Here is a 24,787-nt window from a genome sequence, read left to right on the forward strand (position 1 = left end):
GGTGTTAGCACCCCTTAGAATGAGTTAGAGACACTCGTGAGCCACCATGCAGTCGCTGGAAACCAAACTTGGGTCCTCTGCAAAAGCAGCAAGTGGTCTTAACTGCTAAGCCATTTCTCCAGCCCCTATTTTTGGCTTCTTAACTAGGGAATAATTATAATCAAAAGCAATAGGTATGTGGGTCACTGAGGAAAAAAACATTCCTTTTAATTGTCTTTTATTACCTATTTAAACCATGAATTCATACTACTTAGTAAAGAAAAAGATACAGGCTTTAGCTTTGGAGTGGTGATAGAGTAGGTATAGGGGAAATTGCATGGTATCACCACTCATGGAATCCTATTCTAAATAAGCTGAATGGCATTTAAAACTTAATCACTCTCTAGAAATTAATGCTAATCAATATCAACAAAGCTAATTTTGCTTCTAAATTGACATATTCGTCCTAAGATTTATAAAGAATTGCTAGAGGTTCAGAGTAACGAAAACAATCTTGACAAAGAAGTTGAAAGACTCTCACTTCCAAATTCAACTATTACTACAATGGATCATAATCAAGACAGGGTAGGACTAGCATAAGGGCAGGCATACAAATCAGTGGAAAAACTGAGTGCTAGAAATAAATCCTTAGTGGAATTTGAGCAAGATGACAGCTAAGACACTCAGTGATCTCTCCCCTTAGACCCATCAAGTTTAATGGCTATTCATGGGCCTAACTACCTTCATAAGAGCTAAGGAAATCAGGTAAGAGTTCATAATTACTGACTGCACTAAATAAGGCAGGAAGGAAATCATGTTTTTCTCTCCCCTTCCTGAAAGCAAAGTAGAACAAAGAAAGGCACCTTTCATTTGGGAAAGGGAAATTCATTAAGTCAAGGTGTTAGGCTTAAAAACCCAGTACTAAGCCTGCAACAGTGAAACCTAATTCTAGGCAAAGTCCATTCTCCCAGACTCTGTTTGAATAGAGCTGCTGGAACTACATTAGTCCAGGTGGAAAAGAGGCCAATATGCTATCTCTCCTCCATCCTCTTGCTGCAGAGTTGGGAACAATGTTTTACTCGCTGAGGAGGCAGGGCGTGGAAGTTAGCACTGTACTCTGTCTCAGAGCCAAGACCAAGGCCCACTGTGGTGAGAGAAGGGTGAGACAGACTAAAGTTGAGCTGAAGGCTAAATACTCAGGCTAGAGCTCATAGACTGAGCATGTAAACTAGCTTCAGCATCAGAAAACCTGTTCGCCTGCAGAATAAATCAGTTTCAAATCATTATTTCCCACCTTAAAGTGAGTCTAGAAAACACACATACTACTCTTAAGAATATTCAAACCCCTGTGGCTAATGAGATTCAGGTGAATCCAGCTTTGTAGGAACTTAGTTTCCAAGGGACTGTCTCTACTGCCAACCCTCCAACCTCAGGCAGCACAGCTTCCGTCATCTCAGTGCTCATAGATAGGGATTTGGAAGAAAGGGCACTGACACTAAGCAGAGGCCTGAGCCCAATAGGACAGACTCATATTTCAACCAGGATCACCACTACGTGTGGTATAGGACTTGGTGTAGCAAAGAGACTAGGAGTCTTTACAGCTATCAGACTCTGGTGTGACTCACTCTAGCATCAGTCCAGGTGGCAGAGGGTCTCCCTTCACAAATACTGCCTCCAATTAGGGCAGAACAATAAGGAGGTAGACTTCATTTGCTGGGTTAGGACCTTGTTATAGAACTTGGTCCTGGACTGGTGAAATGTAAACTTGGCAGATACAAATAACCCCAATTCCCATTCACAGTTTATTATAATGAAAACTATAAACCTTGTGGTAACAACAAAGCAAAAATTTGTAATGGACATTTTTGTAATGGACAAATTCATAATAAAAAGGAAGGAATCAACTCACACTGCTAGAGAAATTCACATAACCACTTCAGAAGAGTATAAGAAAAAAAGAACAGGAAAAATTAGAAAACAAGTTTCATAAATGTTGGAGTAAGACCTTATTTATCAATAATTATCTGACCTTAAATGGATTAAATACTTTAAATAAAAGACGTGGAGTGTCTCAATGGATAAAAAATAAGATCCTTGGACTAGAGAGATGGCTCAGTGGTTAAGAGCATTGGCTGCTCTTGCAGAGGACCCAGGTTCAAATTTCCAGCATCCACATGGTGGCTAACAACCATCCATAACTCCAGTTCTAGAAGAATTGGATGTCCTCTTCTGACCTCTGTGAGCATTTCATGACATGGGTGCACTTAGATATATGCAGCCAATATGCTCATACACATAAATTAAAATAATAAAAATATTCTCTTAAAAAAATAAGACCCAATTACATGTTGTTCACAAGACGTTTACATCATCTTGAAGGGCTGAAAGTGAATGGGTGGAGAATGCTTCATGAAAATGGAAGTAAAAAGAAAGCAAGAGTGACAACAATGTTAAGATAAAATAGATTTTATACCAAGATCAGCAAAAAAGAGACTAGTATGGTCATTATGTAATGATAAAGGGTTCAATATAGCTAGAGGAAACAACAGTTCTGAATATATGTGTACCACATATCGGAGCACCCAAAATATATAAAGTAAATATCAATGACCTAAAGAGAGATAGTCTGTAACACAATAATAGCTGGGTTCTTTAACACCCCATCTTCAGCAATGGGCAGATCATCCAGACAGAAAATGAACAAAGAAACGTCACAGTTAAATTGCACTCTAGACAAAATGAACCCAACAAATATCTACAGAACATTTCATCCAACAGTTTTCTCATGGAATATTCTCCAGAATAGATCATATGATAGGACACAAAACAAATCTCAACAAAATTTTTAAAAACAGGCATGTTTCAAGTTCTACATTCAGTCCTCAGCCCTAGGATTTTTGGGGAGTGAAGAGGAAGGGAGAGAGAGGGAGGGAGGGAGGGGAGAGGGGAGAGGGGAGGGGGAATGAGAGGGAAAGGGGAGGGAAGGCAGAAAGAAGGAATGGCTAAACGATGTACCAATTTCTAGAAACATTAATAAACAAAAACATGAATGGAAACATCTGTTATCATTCATAATGCATTCAGTATCAACTTCAGCAAAGGAGAGGGGAGAGGGGAGGGGGGAGGGAGAGAGAGAGAGAGAGACTGATCATACAGAGTATTTTTGGCTTGTGAATTTCATACAGGAATATCAAAACAACTTACTCTTGAAGAACCAAATGATCAAGGAAGAAATCAATGATGCAGTTTAAAAATTGCTTTAAATGACTGAAAATGGAGACATAATAAATCAAAGCTTATAGAGCATAAAGAAGTTATAAGAAGGAAATTTGATTGAGTCAATGCCCACATCAAAGTAAAAGATCATGGGGCTAGAGAGATGGCTCAGTGGTTAAGAGGACTAGCTACTCTTATAGAGGACCTGGGTTTAGTTCCCAGCACCCATAAGGTGGCTAACAACCATCCATAACTCCAGTCACAGGGAACCCAATACCCTCTTCTGACCTCTGCAGGCATTGCACAACGTGGGTGCACTTACACAAATGCAAGCAGTACACTCATACACATAAAATAAAAATAATAAAGAAAATATTTTTTAAAAAGTAAAAAATATCAGGGCTGGAGAGATGGCTCATCAGTTAAGAGCACTGGCTACTCGTGCAGAGGATCCAGGTTTGGTTCCTTGCACCCACTTGTCGGCTAACAACCATCCTAACTCCAGTTTCAAGGTATCCAACACCTTCACCTAGCCTCTGTGGGCATTGCATGCAAAGGTGTACTTATATGCAGGCAAAGCACTCATAAAATAATAAATGAATCAAAAATTTTTAAGTAAAAGATTGAAAACTATCATTGTATCACAAAGTAATATAAAAACATAAATAAATTAAATCGACAATTAGTAGAAAAAAAGATAGTAACAATCAGAGCAGAAATGAATGAATAGAAGCTAACACAATAACATAGATCAAGGAAGTATAGACCTCGTTCTTTGAAAAGAAAGAGATAAATATTTAGCTAATCAACAAAGAAAAGCTGAGATAAGACTCAAATGAGTTATAGATTTGAAGGAAAACATTACAACTGATATCAGAGAAAAAATTATTAGAGATTATTGTGAACAACTATGTATCCAAACTATAATAATCCAGGATAAGTGAAAAAAACAAATTCCTAGACATACACACCTTAGCAAGACCAAATCACGGAGAAACAAAAAACCCAAACAGACCGATCACAAGTAATACAACTAAAACAGTAATAAAAATTTGCCAAAAAAAAGCAAGCTTAGGGCCAGCCAACTTCACTGCTGAATTTCACCAAACATTTAAAGAAATAATACCAGTTCTCTTGTTATTCAAAAAAAAAAAAGGAACAAATTCTTCTAAATGTATTCTAGAAGGTTAGCATTACCTGAGAAGAAAGCCAAGACACAACATAGAAGTAGCTTTTCTAAAAGATAAATGAAGGACTGGAGAGTCGGCCCAGGAGTTGAGAGCACTGGCTGTTCCTACAGAGGACCTGGGTTCAGTTCCCACCACCCATGACGTGGCTAACAACCATCCCTAACTCCAGTTCCAGGGAATTTAACACTCTCTTCTGACCTCTGCAGGTACTGCATAACATTATGTGCATGCAGGCAATACATTCATACACATAAAAAACATTTTAAATTATTTTTTAAAAAAGATAAATGAAATAGGCAAGCCCTTAGCTAGACAACTAAGAAAAAGGCCTCATCTTTGATTTAATTCATATAGAATGTCTAGAATAGGCAAATTTATAAAAAGACAGTGGGAAAATATTTGCCTAGCACTCAGGTAGAAGGGGCCTATAGAGGGTTGGGCAGTAATGGCTAAAAGGATCAAGTTTTACTTATTTGGGAGATAATGAAAATGTTTAAAATATAGATTTTGGGGGGTTGGAGAGATAGCTTAACAGTTATGGCTGTTCTTGGAGAAGGCCCGGGTTCTATTTCCAGCACTCACATGTTGGCTAATAACCATCCATAACTCCAGTTCCAGGGGATCCAATGCCTTCTTCTGTCCTCCATTGACACTGTATGACATGAGTGCACTTACATATATGTAGGCATAACACTTATCACATAAAATAAAAATGAATTAAAATTTAAAAAATATAGATTTTTGAGGCCATCTAGATGGCTTAGCCGGTAAAGGTACTTGCCACCATGCCTGAAGACCTTTAAATCCCTGGAGCCCACATGGTAGGAGAGAACCTACTCCCAAAAGTTGTCCTCTGACCACTAAGCATGCACCACTGTGCACATACACATGCACACACACACATGAATATATATTAAAAATACATTTTTAAAAATATTTTATTTTTATTTTATGTGTATGAGTGTATTGCCTGCATGTATGTGAGTGCACCCATGTCATGCAATGCTGCGGAGGTCAGAAGAGGGCTTCAGATTCCCCTGGAACTGGAGTTAAGGATGGTTCGTAGCCGCCATGTGGGTGTTGGGAATCGAACCCGGGTCCTCTGCAAGAGCAGTTAGTGCTCTTAACCGCTGAGCCATCTCTACAGCCCCTAAAATACATTTTTGATGATGGTTATACAACTCTATGAACACCAAGATTGGTGATTGAATTGTATACTTAAAGTGGGTGAATTATGTAGTGTGTTAACAATATATCAATAAAGTTTTCAATTAAAAAAAAATCTCAGGGAGCACATCATTCTTCTCCAACATTTGATGGAGGTTTTAGTTTCTTTTCCTGTTGATGTAAGAGCAAGCTAAGGGAGAAAGGACCTCGGATGACAATCCCACAATACCATCCATCTTGGTGGAAAAGTCAAGGCAGCAGGAACTTGAAGTGGCTGGCTACATGGCATCCACAGTCAGTAAGAAGAGAGCAATTGATGCATGCTACTGCTTAGTTCCACTTCTCCATTCACACAGACCAGGATCTATCAGGGAATGGTGCCACCCACAAGTGAGTAGGCCATCCTACTTCAATTAAGTAAATCAAGATAACCTTCAAAGGACAGCCTAGAGGCCCAGCTTCCAAGTGATTTTAGATTCTATCAAGTTGACAACTGACACTAGCTATCATAAGGGGCCACATATGGAAGCAGAGTGGAGTTGGTGTATTCCCAAGGGATGAGCTAAAACAGGGCTACCACGCTAGGAGAAGGCCCAGTTCCTGTTGAATTTTGTGTGGCCTATGCATACGAGCAAGAGCAATAGGCTAATGGGAGAGAGATTTTGGTTCATTTATGCAAATGTTCAATAATTACAGCTATCCAAAAAGTTAAATGTCTTATCCTAGAGTGAAGTATATCTAATTATTGGTAATAGCCTAGCATAAATTACATTGATTAGTTAAGGATGGAGAAGATAGATTCATGTAACAGATTATATGTGTATATTGTAGATGGGGACACATGACTTGATAAATTTTAAGGTTTTTTATAATCCTGATTTTTATCAAAATTCACATATTACAAAGTCTATCAGAACTTTAATCAAGTTTTTGTCACACAATAATTTCTACATTAGCCAGGAATAAATGAATACTTGCATATTTTCATGTCAGTCATAAGTCTCAATAGTGATATCTTATGAAACAGTAAAACTTGATGCTGGGATTTAGGCCATTTCTAGTCAATACAAATTGTTCTGGGTCAGTCATTTATTAATGAGTTGATCTACTTGATTATCCATTTTTTGTAGTCTGCAGCTTTAAGCATGAATGTTAACAATATCCTACACTGTACTAAATACTAATAACAGTTAATGAATGCAAACCACTCTATACCATCTTCCATCCCTTCACTACATATGGAATATTCAGACTGTTGTTTTTAACAAATTGCTTCTAGACCTCTAGAATGAACCATTTGGCTGAACATTTAAAATATTTTGGCATAAATCCATAAATGCCATAAGAAATTGGCACTTGGTTCTGCAATGCTTTTCTCTCTACCGAGAAATTTAACTTGAGATTATGAAGGGAAATCATGTGGCAACTTCTCCACTATTATATAGAATTCCAACCTCACGGGGTGACAGTCTCTACTTTACACTTTAAACTACTTGTAATTATTCTATATTGAGAAGAGAGAAGTTCAGACACAATGAGAACCTGATTCTTGATTTATCATCTATTTTACAATACCAAAGAACAGTTTAATATTCTGGCAGAGCATGCCTACCAATATAGTACCTTGGGGATCAGAAATGACAAAGCAGCTTCAAGTACTGCCCTCATTAGATTGGTCAAGGAGAATCCACATATATGGCAGATGCTAGCTAATTACTTACTGACTTATCCTGGCTCACTGACAACTTAAGCATTCACAAAAACCCTGTATCAGAAAGTTCAAATGGAAAACATCTACAGTGAAATTGTACTCACTCGCCATTCTTGAGGTCCATGCCTTGGAACTGTGTTTTAATGTTCTAACATAGCCCTTCTTTTACTTCCAGTAATAAACCTCTGTGGAGAAGGTCCAAGAAGGGCACTGCTTTAGATCATATTCCATATTAGAGTGAGGTTCTCCTCTGCAGCCATGTGAGTCCAGCCAAAGAAATGTTCTGGAGAGTTTGTTGTTGGACTGGGATTCTTTTTCACTTTAAATAGATTTAATTTTTTAGATTTTAATTGATGCATGAAAGTAAACGCTGTATGTTTTAATGTTCAAAACATGTACGCATTGTAAAATATCTAAATTAGGAGAGACATATTTAACTCCTCAAACATTTATCACTTCTCTACGGTAAAAAATCTTTCACAAACCTTCAAGCTTTTTAAAGTGTACAATACATAATTATATATAGTCAGCATACTGTGCAACAGTACCACAGAAAACATCTTCTGTGTAAAGACACCAATTCTGGTATCCTTAGCAACTTGTGAGGTTATTTTTCCAGTGCTAGGTCTGGAACCCAAGGTCACACACATGCTAGTCAAGCACTCTACAACTGAGCTACACTGCCAGATCCTAGCTGTAAATATTTGATGAAAAAAATCTTTCTCACTTCTTCAGTTCCTTCAATCCATATCTTCCCAGACCATTTCTGTTCTTTCTTGTTCAAGGCCTGTAGGGAGGACACTCAGGGAACACCGCTTGAGAGAGAAAGAGATACTATTAGAATCTCAGACTTATTTCACCAGCAGTCATATTTCTGCCCAAGCTTATCCCTTTTCTGCCAGATCGTGCTCTTTATTGCTCACACCACTCAAAATAGCCATGAGCGCCAATATTCATGAAATACTCAAACTGTCTTTATTGTATTTACTTCATGTCCCACTCTCATAAACCACTCTCCCTAGATCCCTTAAGCATTTTAATTGCTCTTTTCCATTTCAAGCATCACAATTCTAGAGTAGGGAAACTTGAGCATGGTCTTATTACCAATTAAAAAGGGATTCTAATTACTTTCCTCTAAGAAGTTATCTGTCCATATCCATGTTAGTTACTCAAAATAATATTGGCTTTTGAAATGCTGTATCATGTTGCACACCTTTAATATAGTTTACTATCCCATATCACCCATAGCCTTATAAAAGCATGAATCCAATTTACTTTTTACGATGATCCATATGTTTAAAATCAATTGGTTTGATATCTAATAATTAAGAGAAAATGTGACATATCACCAAAGAAAACCTTTCCCAGAAAAGTAAACTTACTTCTATGAATATTACTAGTTTTATTATTCAGGTGCGTTCTGGCTATACAATTTCTACTGAATAAATTGGGCAAGTTTCTATGACTTGGTCAAGTATATAAAGATTATAATTTGTTATAACTCCTGTCCTACCTCCAAACTCAAAGGTGACAAGGTTTGAGAAAATGCCTCTCATGTTTGGTGGCAACAGTTGGGAGTCTAGGGTACAGAATCAGAGTGGGATGAGGATAACATATAAAGAATCTAAAGAAAATGTTCTTTACAACATCTTAGAGGCACTAACTGAGCACATCTCCACCTTGGTTCAGCAGACATAAAACAGGGAGTGTAGGGATTGTTTTCTTTGCATTCTCCTACTTTCACTGATCTGAGATTTTTGTAAGGGGACACCTTAATACTGATAACTTCCCCCAATCCTCTCTCTCTCTCTCTCTCTCTCTCTCTCTCTCTCTCTCTCTCTCTCTCTCTCTCTCTTTCCCATCCCCCTCATACATCTCATACATATACAAACACAACATACAGGAAGGGGACAATCACTCAAAATGACACATAAAAAACTCACAATCAAGAATACAGACTTTGGAGTTTAAAGTCAGAACTGTAAGCAAGTTAGTGGTATAAAGAGTCTTGAACAAGAAGAACAGCTAACATTTGTTGGGAGTTCTAACTATGGAGTACATAAAATAGTTTATATAAGAATCCTAATGATTTTTATGTCCACTTCCCCATTGGCACCCTCCCATAGTCCCCCCAACACACTGGACTTCATGAATTCTGTTAAGGCCTATCGAGTCAAGTTAGTGTCCCCAAACATTCTTCAGTTCAAGTTCATCCACTGAGGTCTTACGCATAAATTTAATTTAAAAATTTAAAAAACTACTATCAAGAGGCAAACAAAAGATACAATACAAATTTTTGCTAAAACACAGAAATATAAAGAAAAAACAGAGTTTAGCAAAGCCCTATAGTATACTTTTAAGACACAGTTATATTCTATTTTTAGTGTATGTTTTTATTGATTTTTATGGCTTTCATACAGTTCATTTTAATCATATTTAGACCTCCCCTATCTGTGCCTCCTATAGCCCAGCCACAGGATTTCACACATTCTGATAAGACACATTTATATTCTTGCCCACTCTAGTTCCATCATGAAGGGTCTTGGTCAGAGAGAACTTTTAAAATAGAAGTATAAATATCTGGATTCCTTAAAATAAAAGACGTGACTGAAAATGGCAGCAGTAGTGTGGAGGAAGGGAAAGAAAGGAGGATAAACTTCTCCCCAAATCAATAAATTCTCCCCAAACTGTAGCTGAAGTGTCTTTGTAGTCCTCAAAACAAAAGAACTTACTTGCTGAGTGCTGCAGGGTGGCCCTGGGTGGGGCTTTAAAGCTTTAAAACACTGGTTTGAACTCTTCTAGGCAACTCAGTGAGGCTGGGCCCAACAATAAATTCTGGGAGTGAATTTAAATGGTAGAGAAAAGGAGGAAGGGGGTCTTCTGACCATTGACAACTGAAAGCTGACAAAGTAAAGAATACCAAGGGACAGAATAGAATTTCAGGATGTGCAAAAATTTTTAGCAATTGAAAAGAAAACAAAGAAGTGGGGCCTAGGCAACAGAAGACAAGTCAAGCAGGCCTAATTATTCACCATATAGTTTTAGTAGACAACAAATACTCAAGTACATTGCCCATGTGTTTTTTGTATTGACATGAATACTGATGCTGGGTTCTTTTTAAGGTCATCAAGAACAACTAATACACATGAACTACACATAACAATAAAAACAGAGCATTAACATGTCTCTATGCAGAGAACCCAGTCTATTTCTCAAAGTCTTCCAAACTTTTAATACTATTTTAAACAGTGAAATGATCTGGAAAAGGCATACTGCTGGTCCAAGGAAGATTGTCAGAGGAAGAAATGGAACCTGGGAACTAGTGAGTCATGAGTGTCTACAAGGTAGAACAATCTTAAAGAGAAAAGTAAAAGGGCCTATGAGCTAAAATGCCTAAAAATATCTATGACCTCAGCATCAGAGCTGGGAGCTCTTTCTTCTGATTAACTATACATTCTTATCTCTAGCTTAGAAATCAAGGTTTATAGCCAGAGCTCAACAGCACCCAGTATGATGAGAAAAACAGTACTGATGAGAAATGCAAAGTGTAGCTTTCATTTAAATTTAATTGAGATCATAATTTGTTAAATCACTTCTGAGAATAACTCATTTTAGGCCATGTTTAAAATTTAAATTATCCATAAAGAGAAATGCAATTCCCAATATGTCAAAGGAACCAATGTTCCTGTTTGATTTCCCATTGATTCCATCATCACTGAGGCCGTAACCAAATATTCTCGAGTTGCACTCTCAGTACTGCATCCAATAGCTGCATGTGAATATTTCAATTTCAATTTAATTAAAATTCAATAAAGGAACAACATTAGCTTTGTATAACTATTTTCCCATGCTTACTAGTCCCGTGTGGCTAGTGGATACTATGTTAGAAAGAGATCAGGCAGAATATTTCATCATCACAAATAGTTTTATCAGATAGCACTGGGTTGGTGATCAGAAGATGAAGGCTTTCAATGTTAGAACAACAACAACAAAAATCAAACCATCTCAATTAGAGTTTTAAACAGTATGATTAATATTCATACCCATAGAGAATACAAATCAGGATTTAACATTTTATTTTTTACTTTGGAAGGTGGTTATCAAAAGCCAATTGTGAAGAAGAATGATTTGAGGAGTTTTAGTAAATAGTTATTACTCAGAGAATGATTCTGTAGGACTGGTCTAGGAATGCGCATTCAAAACACATCCTAGACAATGCTGCCACAGGTAGTTCTTAAACTACATTTTGAGGAACACTATGATTAATGCATCAGATATTCCAATTGATGCTATTAGCTGATGAATAAATAAAGAAAATGTGGTACATATACACAATGGAATACTATTCACTCACAAGAATAAAATCCTGTCATTTCCAACAACATGGATAGAATTAAAGATTGTTCTTTATGTTAAGTATAGTCAGGCACAGAAAGGGAAGTACTGCATAATCTCACTCTTATGTGGAATCTAAAATAGTTGATCTAATTGAAGTCTAGAATAGAATGGTGATTACCAAAACCTAGAAGAGCAGAGGGAAGGACAGGAAGGGTAGAGGTTGATCAGTGTGTGCTAAGTTACAATTAGGGGTAAAGAAGTTCAGTGTGCTATTACATAACCGTGTGACTAATGCTAACAATTACGTACTGCATATCTAAAATATCTGGAAGAAAGTGTTTTGAAGGAGCGTTCACCATGAAAATCCAGAAATGATAAATGAGCAAGACACGGTGGATAAACCTGTAATTCCAGCACTCGGTAGGCTGACCCAGGAGAATAATGAATCACAAATCACTTGGGACTACATAGCAAGTTGCAACCTGTTAGAAATGATCAATGTTTGTGGATATAGATATATTTTACCTCAATTGAACAATATACAACATATGTATATGTTAACATCATATAGTACCCCACTAGTAGGTAACTTTTTTTTGTCTTTTAGTGCTGGTTTAAAAATAACTTTAAAGGAGACATGGCTCAGCAGTTAAGAGCACTGACTGCTCTTGCAGAGAACCCAGGTTCAGATCCCAGCACCCACTTGTCAGTTAGCAACCATCCATAACTCCAGTTCCAGCGGATCCAATGCCCTCTTTTGACCTCCTCAGGCATCGTATGACATGGATGCTCTTACATACATGCAGGCAATATACTCAAACACATAAAATAAAATAAAAAATAAAGAAAATATTTTTTAAATTAAATTTTAAAACTCATAAAACCATGAGAAAATTCCAATTGTCATCTTATATATACCAGTATATTTTCTTATATGTTTAAGTACTAGTGTGTGTACATACGCAAAACCTTTTCTGAACAAAGAACTGTAAAGTGCTCCCCAAAGGCAAAGAAACTTTCAAGGTGGAGTGAGTATGTGCAAAGATGAGTATAGAGGGGAAAACTTCAAGTAAATATTTGCACTAGAAACAAATTTTTCAAGTAGACTACTCCAGAATATCTGTGTGAAACAGAAGGATCGATCCTTCCAGCTTCTGGAACTCTTGGGCTCTGAAATGCTTCTGAAACTTGAGCTAGCAGCTGTAGACAACTTGGTAGAGCTATAGACAACCTAACATGGTATGTCAATGGTTTTGTGCAAGATATTAGGCTTATGCTAAGAGATTGCTAAAATATGCCTAATGACTTCAAGAACTCAATCTACCAGGGGAAAATAAAGCAAAGACAAGTATTATAATACAGTAACGGGTGTGATTTTGAACTGAACCTTCAATGTCGAGTGATTCTAAGGTTGCTGGGAATGGTACTTTAAATGTAGAGAAGAGCATGGAAGAAAGCACAAGAGCTTAAATTTCAAGGTCTATCTAGTGATCCAGATCTAACCTAGTTCATAAATAAATGGGATATAGATTTATATAAAGTGTTAGATCAGGATGTAGCATTCTGGGCGGCTGGGAAATGACTAAGAATCGTACTAAATATCTGTTTGGTTTAATAAAAATCTTTTAGAAAAAAATTTAGGAGCGAAGTAATAGTAAAAGATCTGCATTTAGAAAAAGCACTGTAGTAGCAAGGCATAAAAGGTAGTGGGTAGGGAGTGGATGCTGAGAAGATGTGCCATGATTGGTCACTTGGCTGCATGGAAGAAAAATTACATTCTAGTTGGCAATGTCTCTTGTATCAAAAAGCTACATATCAAGGGAGATGCAACAGAATAGTAAAGATTTTTTTTAAAACAAAGCTGCAAATCTTAAGAAAGAACATGAGTGGTGGCAATATTTAGAAACTGCTGGGAGTGCAGTGATCCTTTGTGACTCTGTCAATAGAGAGTATCCGTGATGGGGATCAGAAAGAAAGTAAGCACAAAATCTTCAATGGTCTGGTGAGCAGATGGCTCTGCACAGCCTAGGCCTTCTGAAGTCATGGACAATGATATTTCAGCTTCTGACTGCACACTAGTACACAAATAGCTTCTTCAATGAAGTACACTTACCCCCCCCACACACACACACAGACCTGTTATACAGTGGCTAAGAACATGGGCTTTGGCATAAAATTTTCTGGGATCAAATCTTAATGTTGAGGAGGGTACAGTAGTATCTAACTGATAATTCCTGTACTTGACAGGTGGAGGCAGGAGGATTTCAAGTTGTAGGCCAGCCTGCGTGAAAAAACAAGTTTAGGGCCAGATGGAGTTATACAGTGAGAACGTGTCTTAAACAACAGCAAAAAAAAAAAAACCAAAAAACCTCAATTAAGATGGCTTGTAATTGAACATGATAGGCAAGTTACTTAAAAGTTTGTGCCTCCGTTTTTTAACTTTTTAAATGGAAATATTACCACCTACCTCATGGAAGTACTATGAAGGCTGATGACCCCACATATGTAAGGTATTCGTTAAAAAATGGCCTTGTACAGAGTAAGCATAAAATAACTGTTTGCTCTTGTTGTTGTGCATGTATGGGTGGGGAACAAATACGCAACTGTGATATGCTCAGTAATCTCTCAAGACATCAGTGCTGTGTCTACTGGATGCCATCATTATGGTTTAGTAGCCCAAGAAGCATCTGTAGTATGCTGTTCTGCATAGACAGCATGCCTTGATTATGATTATTTTTTACATTTATTGTTTTATTTTCTGTGGTGGATAGAAGTATGCCATGGCACATATGTGCAGATCAGAGGACAACTTACAGAAGTAAGGTTCTCTTCTTCCACAATGTTGGTTTCAGGGATCAAATTCAGAGTCCCAGGATTTGTGACAAGTGCATTTACTTGCTAAGCCATCTTTACTGTCCTTAATTACTATTCTTTTTTCTCTCTCTCTCCTTTTTTTTTTTTTTTGGTCTTTTTGAGACAGGGTCTCCCTGTAGCTCCAGCTAGCCTGGAACTTGCTATGTAGACCAGGCTGTCATTGAACTCACAGAGATCCTCTGGCCTCTGCCTCCCAAGTGCTGAGATTAAAGGCGTGCACCACCACACCTGGCATTAATTACTATTCTTAATGAGTATATTAAATTATTTTTTAAAGATGTAAAGAAGTATTCTTAGTGATTTCTGTACATAAGTTATTGCAAGCAGGCTCTAACACAGAACTGCCTAGTGTATACCAACCATTATATTCCCATCCATTAGATCCGCCCCTTGTGCCTCTAAATCACACATGCAGGTGTACATAAGCAATCCACCACACAACTCAACTTCATATCACTAACTAACCAGAGCTCAGAAATCTACTCTTTAGTCTTCCATGGTCTTAGACACTTCAGAGAAGTGATCATGGTAGAGCTGAAAAAAAAATTTTTTTGCCCTTCACCAATAAGAAAATGTTGATTTTTTTAAAAAGCCCCAATGAGTTCTTTTTCATTAAAATTCAATGGGCTTGTTTAAAGAAAAAGGAACAAAATATGGGGGGTAGGGTTATTATTCAGAGCTTTTAACTGCACAAGAAATTTGCCATTGAAAACCAAATTTAATATGCAGCTTCCATTCATATGCCTAAAATTTCCTAACTCTTCTGTAATTCTGACCTATACACCCTGGGGTTTTTGTTTGTTCGTTTTTTGTTTTTTTTTTTTTTTTTTTTTTTTTTTTTTTTGGTCTTTTTGAGACAGGATTTCCCTGTAGCCCCAGCTAGCTGGAATTTGCTATGTAGACCAGGCTGTCCTTGAACTCAGAGATCAGCCTGCCTCTACCTCCCAAGTGCTGGGATTAAAGGAGTGCATCACCATGCCTGGCGACCCCCTGGTGTTTTTAATTGCCAAATATCATTTAGGCTTAAAGAATGATGAATGGGATTTACACATTCTTTCTTTACTTTTACCAGAAAAAAATGCAAATAGCTTTACTTTAAAGACATCATTTTAGACTTAGCTAAATTTTAATTATATGATGACTGAACCAATATATTCATTACTTCCTAAAAGTTTCATGAACATATAAGAACACTTATCCTTTCTCTTCTTTTCTGTTGTTTTATTTGTTTATTTTAAAAATATGGAACACTTCACAACTTTGCATGTCATCCTTGCACAGAGACCATGCTAATCTCTCTGTAGCGTTCCAGTGTTAGTGTATGTGCTGCCAAAGTGAGCACTCATTTTATTTTTTGAGACAAGATTTCACTGTGTACTCCTGGCCCAGCCTTGAACTTGTGGTGATCCTCCTGCCTCTGCCTCTCTACCTCTCTCTGTCCCCCTCTGCCCCCTCTCTCTGTATGTCTCTCTCTCTCTCTGCCCCTCTCTGCCCCCTCTCTATATCCCCCTCTCTCTGTCCCCTCTCTATATCCCTCTCTCTCTGCCTCTCTGCCTCTTTTTCTGCCTCTACTGGTGTTGCAGGAATGTGCCACTATGCCTCACCTGACCCCTTTTCTTGATAACATTGTCAAATACTGTCAAATGTTGAAGAATTTTCTATAGTAGGAGAGCCCAGGCTTGCTTCCAGTGCATGCGATAGTCTCCAATAACTCTGATGTAACAATGGCCCCTTGAAGAAATGTTTCCTGAGAGGGTTTTAAGGAAAGCTTGACCAGAGTGCTACAGCTATTGTGAGTTACTCATGTCTGGGTACCTTTGGTGTATTTACAATACAACTTTAAACAGCATTCCCTTCTTCAGTGAGACAGAAAGTATGACTTTTGGTCAAAACTAATGAATTGAAAATCTATTTGACAACTCTAAATAAAAAGATGGGAAAGCTGATGAGAAAGAGAGGGAGGGAGGGAAGGAGGGAGGGAAGAAAGGAGGGAAGGAGGGATGGCGGACTAACTACATACACACACACACACACACATACTCTGTTGATCTAGACAAAAATATTCTCATTTTGAAAACATAACACTTCACATTCATGGCTAGGATACTGTAAAATACATATATATTTATGAACCCACTTTATAATCCCACTGAGAAAAATATAACAAATTTGCTTTATTAGATGGAAAATATTCCACATTAATCTTTCAATTAGACAAATTTTGTTTCCCCAAAACTTCCATTTTCATTCATACTGGTATAGAATTCATCAAAACAATATTGTTTGTTATGGATCAGTGAGATTAATCTGAGAAGTCCTTGCTTACTAAAATAAATGTTGGGTTAAAAATAGCTTTGCAAAAATCTTTAATGTGCCACTGAAGAACACATTGTTTTAGTACATGACTGAATTTAGTCTTCTCAACTGGTAATGTAATTCCAATTTACCCTGGATCCATTAACTGAGAGACAGTGTGGTGCAAAGAAGAGAAAAAGGAAAAGAAAAACACAGTTGTTTATTATTATTATTATTATTATTATTATTATTATTATTATTCAGATGATGTAACCTATGAGTTCAGGCTCTGCCACTTGGTTAATGTAAGATATCTCAGGCCAGTTACTTTTTCTCTGAGTCTCAGCTTCCTCACTTATAAAATAGACATCACATCACCACTGCCATAACCCAGGATTGCTGTGAGGTTGCTAAGAGAATATGTTAAATCTTTATACAGATATTTTAGATACCCACTTACTCCATAACCAATAACTATATTGCAATCATAATTTTTAATAGAACAAAACCATTAAAGAATTAAACAAGTATCCATTACCAACACACAAATAAAATACAGTCATAAAGGCCACCTCGTTGAATTTGGCATTGTTCCTTTTGGTTCCTTAGAATTGAGAGATAGCAAGGAGATAATGTCACCATTTCTTTAACATACACATTTTGTTAGCACACAGAAGTTCTTCACAGATACAATCATTCTAGTAGCATAAGAAAGTTCAGTATTTTTCACTGCCAGAAATCTAAACCAATATTATCAGGTCACGAGCAACCTTTATGCACTAAACAAAGAAATGCTTTCTATGAGAATATATCTATTTAGTTTTATAGTGGACAAAATGAGATGTCTCTGGATTTTACCAGCTGACAATAACCTCACAACTTGTCACATTAAAATGTACAGAGATAGCTCTTCTAGAGTCACACATGCCTTGATATATGGAGGAAACACCTAGAGAGTACAACTTTCCAACACTTAGAGAAGTAATCCAACCAATATCCAAAAAAACCCAAAGCTATAAATTCACAGAAATGGGCTGTAGAGAGATGACATAACCTGCTGCTGCTTTAATTGCAGACAATTCAATTCAGCATCTGTTGGTCCAGGCACTAAGGTTCACTAAACACTCTTCAATGCAACCTTGAAATACTGTCACTCACTCCCTTCTCCACATCATCTGCATGCTGTCCAATTAATGAGGAGTGACATCAACTGTCAAACGACGCATCAAAACAAAATATGATCTTCTAGCTAAGCACAGTATTTTAAGAATAAAGCAAGGACGTAATGAAAGTCCTTGTCAATACATGATATTCAAAGTTATCAAAAACATGTGGTCAGAGGAACTAAAGCTTCTGGTCTGTTCAGCAGGAAAGTGAAACTTTCTTACGGTTTCTCATTTGCTAGAGTCCCATCTTGTCTAACAGCTGTGTGACAAGCCTTTCAAACAATATGCACAAATATCTGATCAGAGATCAAGTTTTTCATTGTTATGGACCAAGATTTTTTTCTGAAAGCTTAAGGAAATACTTAAGGAACATTTCAGATCTGAGGATTTTTATAATACAGAAGGCTTTTTGGATGGCATTTTTAGACTCGTTCTTCCAGCACTTTTTCTAACAGGAGAATAAACAACAATAATACAGAATATTCATCAACCTGAGTCCAATACTGAAAGGAAAATAAATTTATCTAAAGGATGTGCTCTGGAATGTTTCCAATTTGAAGTTTTCTCCTAACTACAAAAAAAAAAAATCTATACAACTCATTAACAAATACAGGAGCTTAAAAACTCAAGAGAAAACATACTGAGAGTTTAAAAACTACTATTTGTTTCCAAACAGTGTCTTGTGTGTAAACACTGTAGGTTTTATCATATACTACCAGTTGCAGACATAAGACGTGAGAAATTCAATACAAGAACACAGCAGAGAAGCGTGCACGATGAAGGGATCAGGACTGCCAATTTAACAGAAAGCCCAGATTTCACACAGTAATCTGCTACAATAGAGCTAGGGACAGGCGTGTTTTATACAGTTATTTTGTTTAGCTCATTAGAATCTTATTTGTCCTTCAGTACAGTTAGACTGAGGTGAAATAAGAGAGAAAAATACACTTTGAAACAAAAGGTAAATTTCAGAGAAAATAAAACATACTATACCTGTATATTGTACCAGGAACATTGTGACACTCTTCGGGGAACTGTTTCACGTTGTATCCTACCGTGAGTTGTTCCTTCCTTACCCTCTTCTCTCCACAAAAAGAAAAGCCAAAGCACTTCAAGCCCCCACTACACACTATCCCTAACCCACCCCCCCATTGAGGAAAAAACAACAACAACAACAACAGCCACTATTCGGCTCAGATCCGATGCTTCTGTTTAGCTCAGCTCCAGCCGAGCAACTGAGCTCTAGCAACGGAGCATGGGGAGGTGGATTCTGATGCCAGTAGCACTTCCATCCACTTCACTTACACAAAAGCAGGCAGTGGAAGATCCAGGAGCCTTGAAGACAAGGGCTGGAACTGGCTTTTATGAATTGCTATTACTGCATGTGTCACCATCCATCTCCAATGACGGACACTTATAGGCTGAATTGGGAGTGGAGGGGGTGGGGTGGAGGAGGTTGGAGAGCAGGTGGAGAAGCAATTAGCAGTATGTTCATTGGAGAATTCGTTCGGGATTTCATACATCAGTGCCTAAAGAAACAGCATGCAGTTGACAAATCAGAACTTTACGATTTGCATGCCTTAGAAGAAATCGTAGCTCACAGGTTAAAACAAAATAGCACTTGCCCACTCTTTCAGGGCACAGAAAGCCACCCCTCCACTTTCTCTTTGCTCTAGCTACCCTTGTTCCTGAGAAATCAACATTCTGAATGAATATTTGCTAATTTTCCCCGAAGAATTGTGTTTAAAAGGCCAGGAGCAGAGGAAGTATAAAGAAATTAAATTCTATTGAACATGACATCTCTTAACAAAAATGCAAGAAGCTAATTATTTTAAGCCAACTTTTCATCCCTACTCCCATTCCCCAGGTGCAGCTTTCACGCCTATAATCAGTGGATCATACAACTTTTGTGCATATATTTAACACTGACAAAAACCTATGTCTATCTAAAAATAATCCATTTAAAGTCAAGCTGAAAAACCAAGAGCTATGCGCAGGACTCATTTGCTAAGTGACCTTAAGAAATCTCTTTATCTGAAAGTGGTTCAGTTTTACTCATCTGTTAAAGAAAAGCACATTTCTTTGGACTATGATTTTTTTTAAAATCAACCATGAATGGAAAGAATAGTTTCTTAAAGAGACAACATGGAACAATTGAAGGAACACTGACTGTAGGTATCAGGACACCTAGGTCCCATTTCTACACCTTTCTAGCTGTGTGAGCCCAGATGAGTAACAACTTCTCTGAGCCTAAGCGCTCTTATTTATAGATGGGGACAATGGTACCTATGTTGACTGTTTCACAGAAGTGCTGTGCAAAAGCTAATGAGATAATGGATAAATTTTGTGAATTGTAAAGGGAAAGACAGTTCTATGGGGTAATTATTACTACATTCTGAAACAACTCCTGCTTCAATGACTGAAGTGAGGCACCTGTCTCACATTTGGCAAATAAAAAAAAGACCAATATAACTTTACAAAATATTGTTTAAATTTTTCAAATTTAAAATTATAAAGAATCGCTGTTTTTTAAATCCCCAGAAAGGGAATTTTTTTAAAAAATATATTTTTAAAATGTGATCCACAGTATATCAGAGGCTTGTGAAAGAAACTGGAGCCCCTAATTCTTCCTTTCCTTTCTGGAAAGTTGGTTCACTTTTCTTTATAGGGTTTGAGTTTATGTCCCATCTAAAATGATAACTACTAGAAAATGAACATCTCCTTTTGTTAAATCTTTCTATTTATCTGGCTTATCCTCTCTGCCCAGAGTGTTAGGAAGATTTGCATTAATTCATAAATCTAAATCCAAAGTAAAAATCCAAAGTCATGCTTTCTGAGGCTCCAAGCTGCCTTGATACTATATATACAGTGATCAGCTGGTTTATATTGGGACACAATTTTAGCACATGAAGTCCTGGGGTGGCCACACCTGGGGCACTAAATGATCCAGGCAATGTTTGGGGACCTTTGGTTCAGCCAAGTCCCACATGTCCTAATTTCCATCTGTATGGTGGTTACCCAAGTGTGTGTCTGTCCACAAGGGACGAATGTGAAGCAGCCAAAAGAAAGGTAGGAGCTATAGCAGAAATATCAGATGTCAGCTTTTCTTGGCCCCCTCCAGTGCCATCTGTGTCCTCAAGCAAGTGCTTAGTCTAATTCTTGCAATAAGAAAGAAAACTTTTTTCTAATTGCTCCTTTGGATGCCACTGTCATTGCTGAAAATGCCAATAAAATATTTCTCCAAAATCTACTTTAAATCAATGAGGAAAGTGGATAATATGAATCAGAAAGAGTTACTTGACTGGTAGTTGAGAATAAATGAGCCACTAAAAGGGGAAGGAAAGGAGGAACTAGGAGCACTCCAGAGAGGACAGCAAAAGGAGAAGGGAGGAGAGAGGACAGAGGGTGAATACGAAATGAGAGAGCCTCCTTTCAAATCACATACTTTCTGGATCATGCAAATCTCTTCTAGAAAGTACTTTCTTTTTGAGGTATTCTGAATGGCATTTTTTTATGACTAAAACTGCAACCCAGCCTTCCATCTGCTTAGGCAAATAAACAAGAGCTTGCAAAGATACCTGCAGTCCTAGCAGCTGAACTTACTTCCCCCTGGCATGTAGAAAGCCAAGCAGATGGGGGGACAGTTCTCCAGAGGCCTGGTCATGGTGACCGTCAACCACAACCTCAGCTGTGGCATGGCTTGGTGCTAAGAAAGGTGTCAACCCAATTTTTCATGTTCCACAAAGGGAGTTTGCCCATGCCTTTAAAAAGGGCATGGTATGAAAGAAATGAAGGCTGTATTTCAGAATCAGGGTATTCTGTCTTTGGCATTGCAAATATCGTTTCTACAAAGTCAAGTTTGAAATTCAAATCCCTCAAGTTTCTCAAGACAGCCAAACAAAGTAAAAGCAAGAGGATCTTGAAAACGATTTTCTTTTGGTCAGAATCATTCCTTCAGTCAAAACATAAGGATTCTATCTACAAGATGGCTGACAGACTATCAAAAGGCAGTGGGCGGGGGAGCAGCTTCAACCTAGATGAGCAAGAATGGAAATGAAACCATCAGAAAGTCCTGACCAAAAGAAACATACAAATATACACACCAAAACTGCTGCAATGTCTCCATTACCCTGATTTCAAGTTTTAGAATGTAAGCATGAATGATACCCTACACCCAGCTCCTCCCTCAGCAGTCATCAGCAAGCCTAAGTGATCTTTTCAAATGAATTAAGATCATTGGCCATCTTGAATTCCACATATATTTACCCAAAACAAAAATCCCAGCGGAAGATTTCAACGGACTAAGAATTTGAAACAATCCATGAAGTGAACTAAATAGGGAGGAGTGACACTAATTTGCTAGACCCTAAAATGGAAATTTAAGAGTTTACTAGAAGTAAAAAGTGGTGTGTTCATTTGAATCAGAACCAAGTCTTATGTTTTCTGAATTAAACACACTTGGACCAAACCCTGAGAGTCCAAACAGTTCAAGTCCCTGCAAAGAGCACACTGCCAGGGCAGGTTTCACTTCCTTGAAAGTTCCCAATGGATGCACAGAATGAGAGAACGATAAAGAGTCAAGAGGACAGAGTTTGTTGGTTTGGACGGTTTTTTTTTTTTTAATCGTTGGTGTTTCTGTTTGACCTTGGTCAAGTCACATGCCCCAGCTTGCTTTCCTTGAAATGGATACGCTGAGATTGTCAAAATCCCAAGTGTAGCAGTTCATCTTAGTTGTGAAATTTAGTCTAGAGGAAAAAATAAACATCACAATTCAGCCATAATGTCTAAGAGCCCGACTGACTACCTGAACTCTCCAAAGAGTTAATGCTTCTAGTTTACTTTAAAATATTTCACATAAGAGTTGGTAACTGCTCTGGTTCCGTCTCAAGAATAATCAACCTACCATTCTTTTTTAGGTCATCTGTTCTCAAAAAAGTTTCAGAACACATTGTTTTCCTCAGGTGAAAGCTACAGGTTTAAGCAGTAAAAATAAGAAGGAAGGAGAGTGACCTAAAATATGCTGATCACCTGATATATGCTAAACAGAACATATTTTACATACTTATATTAATCAGTCCTCATAATGAAGTCTTAATCTAAGTATTATGTGCATTTTAGAAGCAAGAAAAACTGCAACCTACTTATGTTAAATGATTGTTTAGTCACTCAACTAGTAAATGATACAATTGGGATTTGAACTCAAGCAATCAAAATCCATTGCTTTATCAACACCCTAATGATTAAAGGCGTACTTCCTAACTCAGTAATGCAATTGGAATCACTTGATGAATAAATTACATGTTGAGCCCAAATGGTAAAAAGTAGACTTCTTTGCATTTTTAAATTTATTTAATCATTCATTCATTCATTCATTCATTCATTCATTCATTCATCTGTGTGTGTCTTTGTCTGTGTCTCTTTATACGCACACAAGTGCTACAGTTTGTGTGTAGGTCAGATGACAACTTGCAGTAGTTAACTGTCTGCTTCTACCATGTGGTTTCCAGGGACCGAACTCAGGTCATAAAGCTTGGCAGCAAATGCTTTTATCCACTGAACCATCTATCTGTCACCTCATTTTGTTTGTTTGTTTGTTTAATTTAATTTAATTTTTTTCTGTCAGTAAACATTTTTTTTAATTTTTAATAACTACATGATTAGAAGAAGCATTTCATTACAGCTTTAACAGATTCAGTAACACACTCCAGAGCAAGAATACATCTCTTTCACAAGTAGCTGTAAGTTTCTAGGTTCACAGTTGAATTAATACAGTTATACAATATTGAATGCAGTGTAAGAGCTGTAACACATAAAATTGAATGAGTTTTTACCTTTAAAAAAGATCTCCATTTCATTTTAGAATATATTGTTCCTTGCAGAAAGACTCATTGTTTTTGCTACTAACACTGAGATGTTGGCGCATGCATCTCTACTCTGTATCTGACTATTACTAGTCATAATCAGTTGCACTTGCATCCTTGGTGCCTGTGTATGTCTATAAAGTCATTGGGTAGATTTCAATGGGATGTCTTGCATATTTAAGCACAAAGCCACAAAAGAAATGTACAAAACTAGATTATAACAGAAATAAAGTTATTTTATTATGACATGATGAATCCACACATTTATATTCTCAAGGACTTGAAAAACATTCCTGGGGGAGGGGCAGATAGTAATATCATAATAATACCTTACATTTGAATAGCGCTTTTATAGTTTGCCAAGTGCCTTGAATGATGCATTACTTCATTTACTCACAGTAGAAAATCAAATTTTTCCAAACAGTTGAGAGAGTTCATTGAAGGTATGAGATACCTGTTAGGTGCAGCTCTGCTGTTTTCCTAACCTAAAAATGCAGATTCAGCTTATAAATACTAAGTATGATGAAAAAAGAAGACCGCAGCCTGCTGACTGCTGACAGAAAGGACCTTCAGAATTCTCACACCTCGCTCACTTACTGGGGATTATGTTCTCCCTCATATGTGGATCCTAGAACCAAACCCTGACAAGTATGTATCCAGACATAACTACAGACACCAGGATAACGGAAAGGAAACAGGAAGGTAAAGGAAAAGAAAGAACATGAAAGAGAAGAACAGTAGGAAACAGGCCTTAATAAGGGAGATATGGATAAAAATTTGGTTAGTTTAAGGGAGGGGGGAGGGAAGGGTATACAAGGAACCTGGGGGATAAAGGGAAAGAAGGGGCTCAAGAGAGGTAGGACCGTAGGAGAAGGGTATTATTAAGGGAGAAAGGGGGGAAATGGGGGAACCTTAATTGGGGAAACCATGATGGAGGAATGAGACAATGAGAGAGATAAACAATGCCTAGCTAGTTTTAAAAACCAGAGG

The 24,787-nt window shown here is 37.4% G+C and overlaps 1 protein-coding gene and 1 non-coding gene across 8 annotated transcripts in view; both read right to left on the bottom strand.

The window, feature by feature from the left end:
• Enox2 (ecto-NOX disulfide-thiol exchanger 2) overlaps positions 1-24,787 on the bottom strand; it is a 395,106-nt gene that overhangs the window by 357,589 nt on the left and 12,730 nt on the right. The window lies entirely within an intron of this gene.
• On the bottom strand, positions 15,712-15,817 carry LOC115069191. Its single transcript, XR_003848471.1, has one exon. It is a non-coding gene; the product is annotated as a U6 spliceosomal RNA (small nuclear RNA).

This window comes from Nannospalax galili, unplaced genomic scaffold, assembly GCF_000622305.1.
Source record: "Nannospalax galili isolate Female #2095 unplaced genomic scaffold, S.galili_v1.0 scaffold371, whole genome shotgun sequence".
Classification (NCBI taxonomy): Eukaryota; Metazoa; Chordata; class Mammalia; order Rodentia; family Spalacidae; genus Nannospalax; species Nannospalax galili.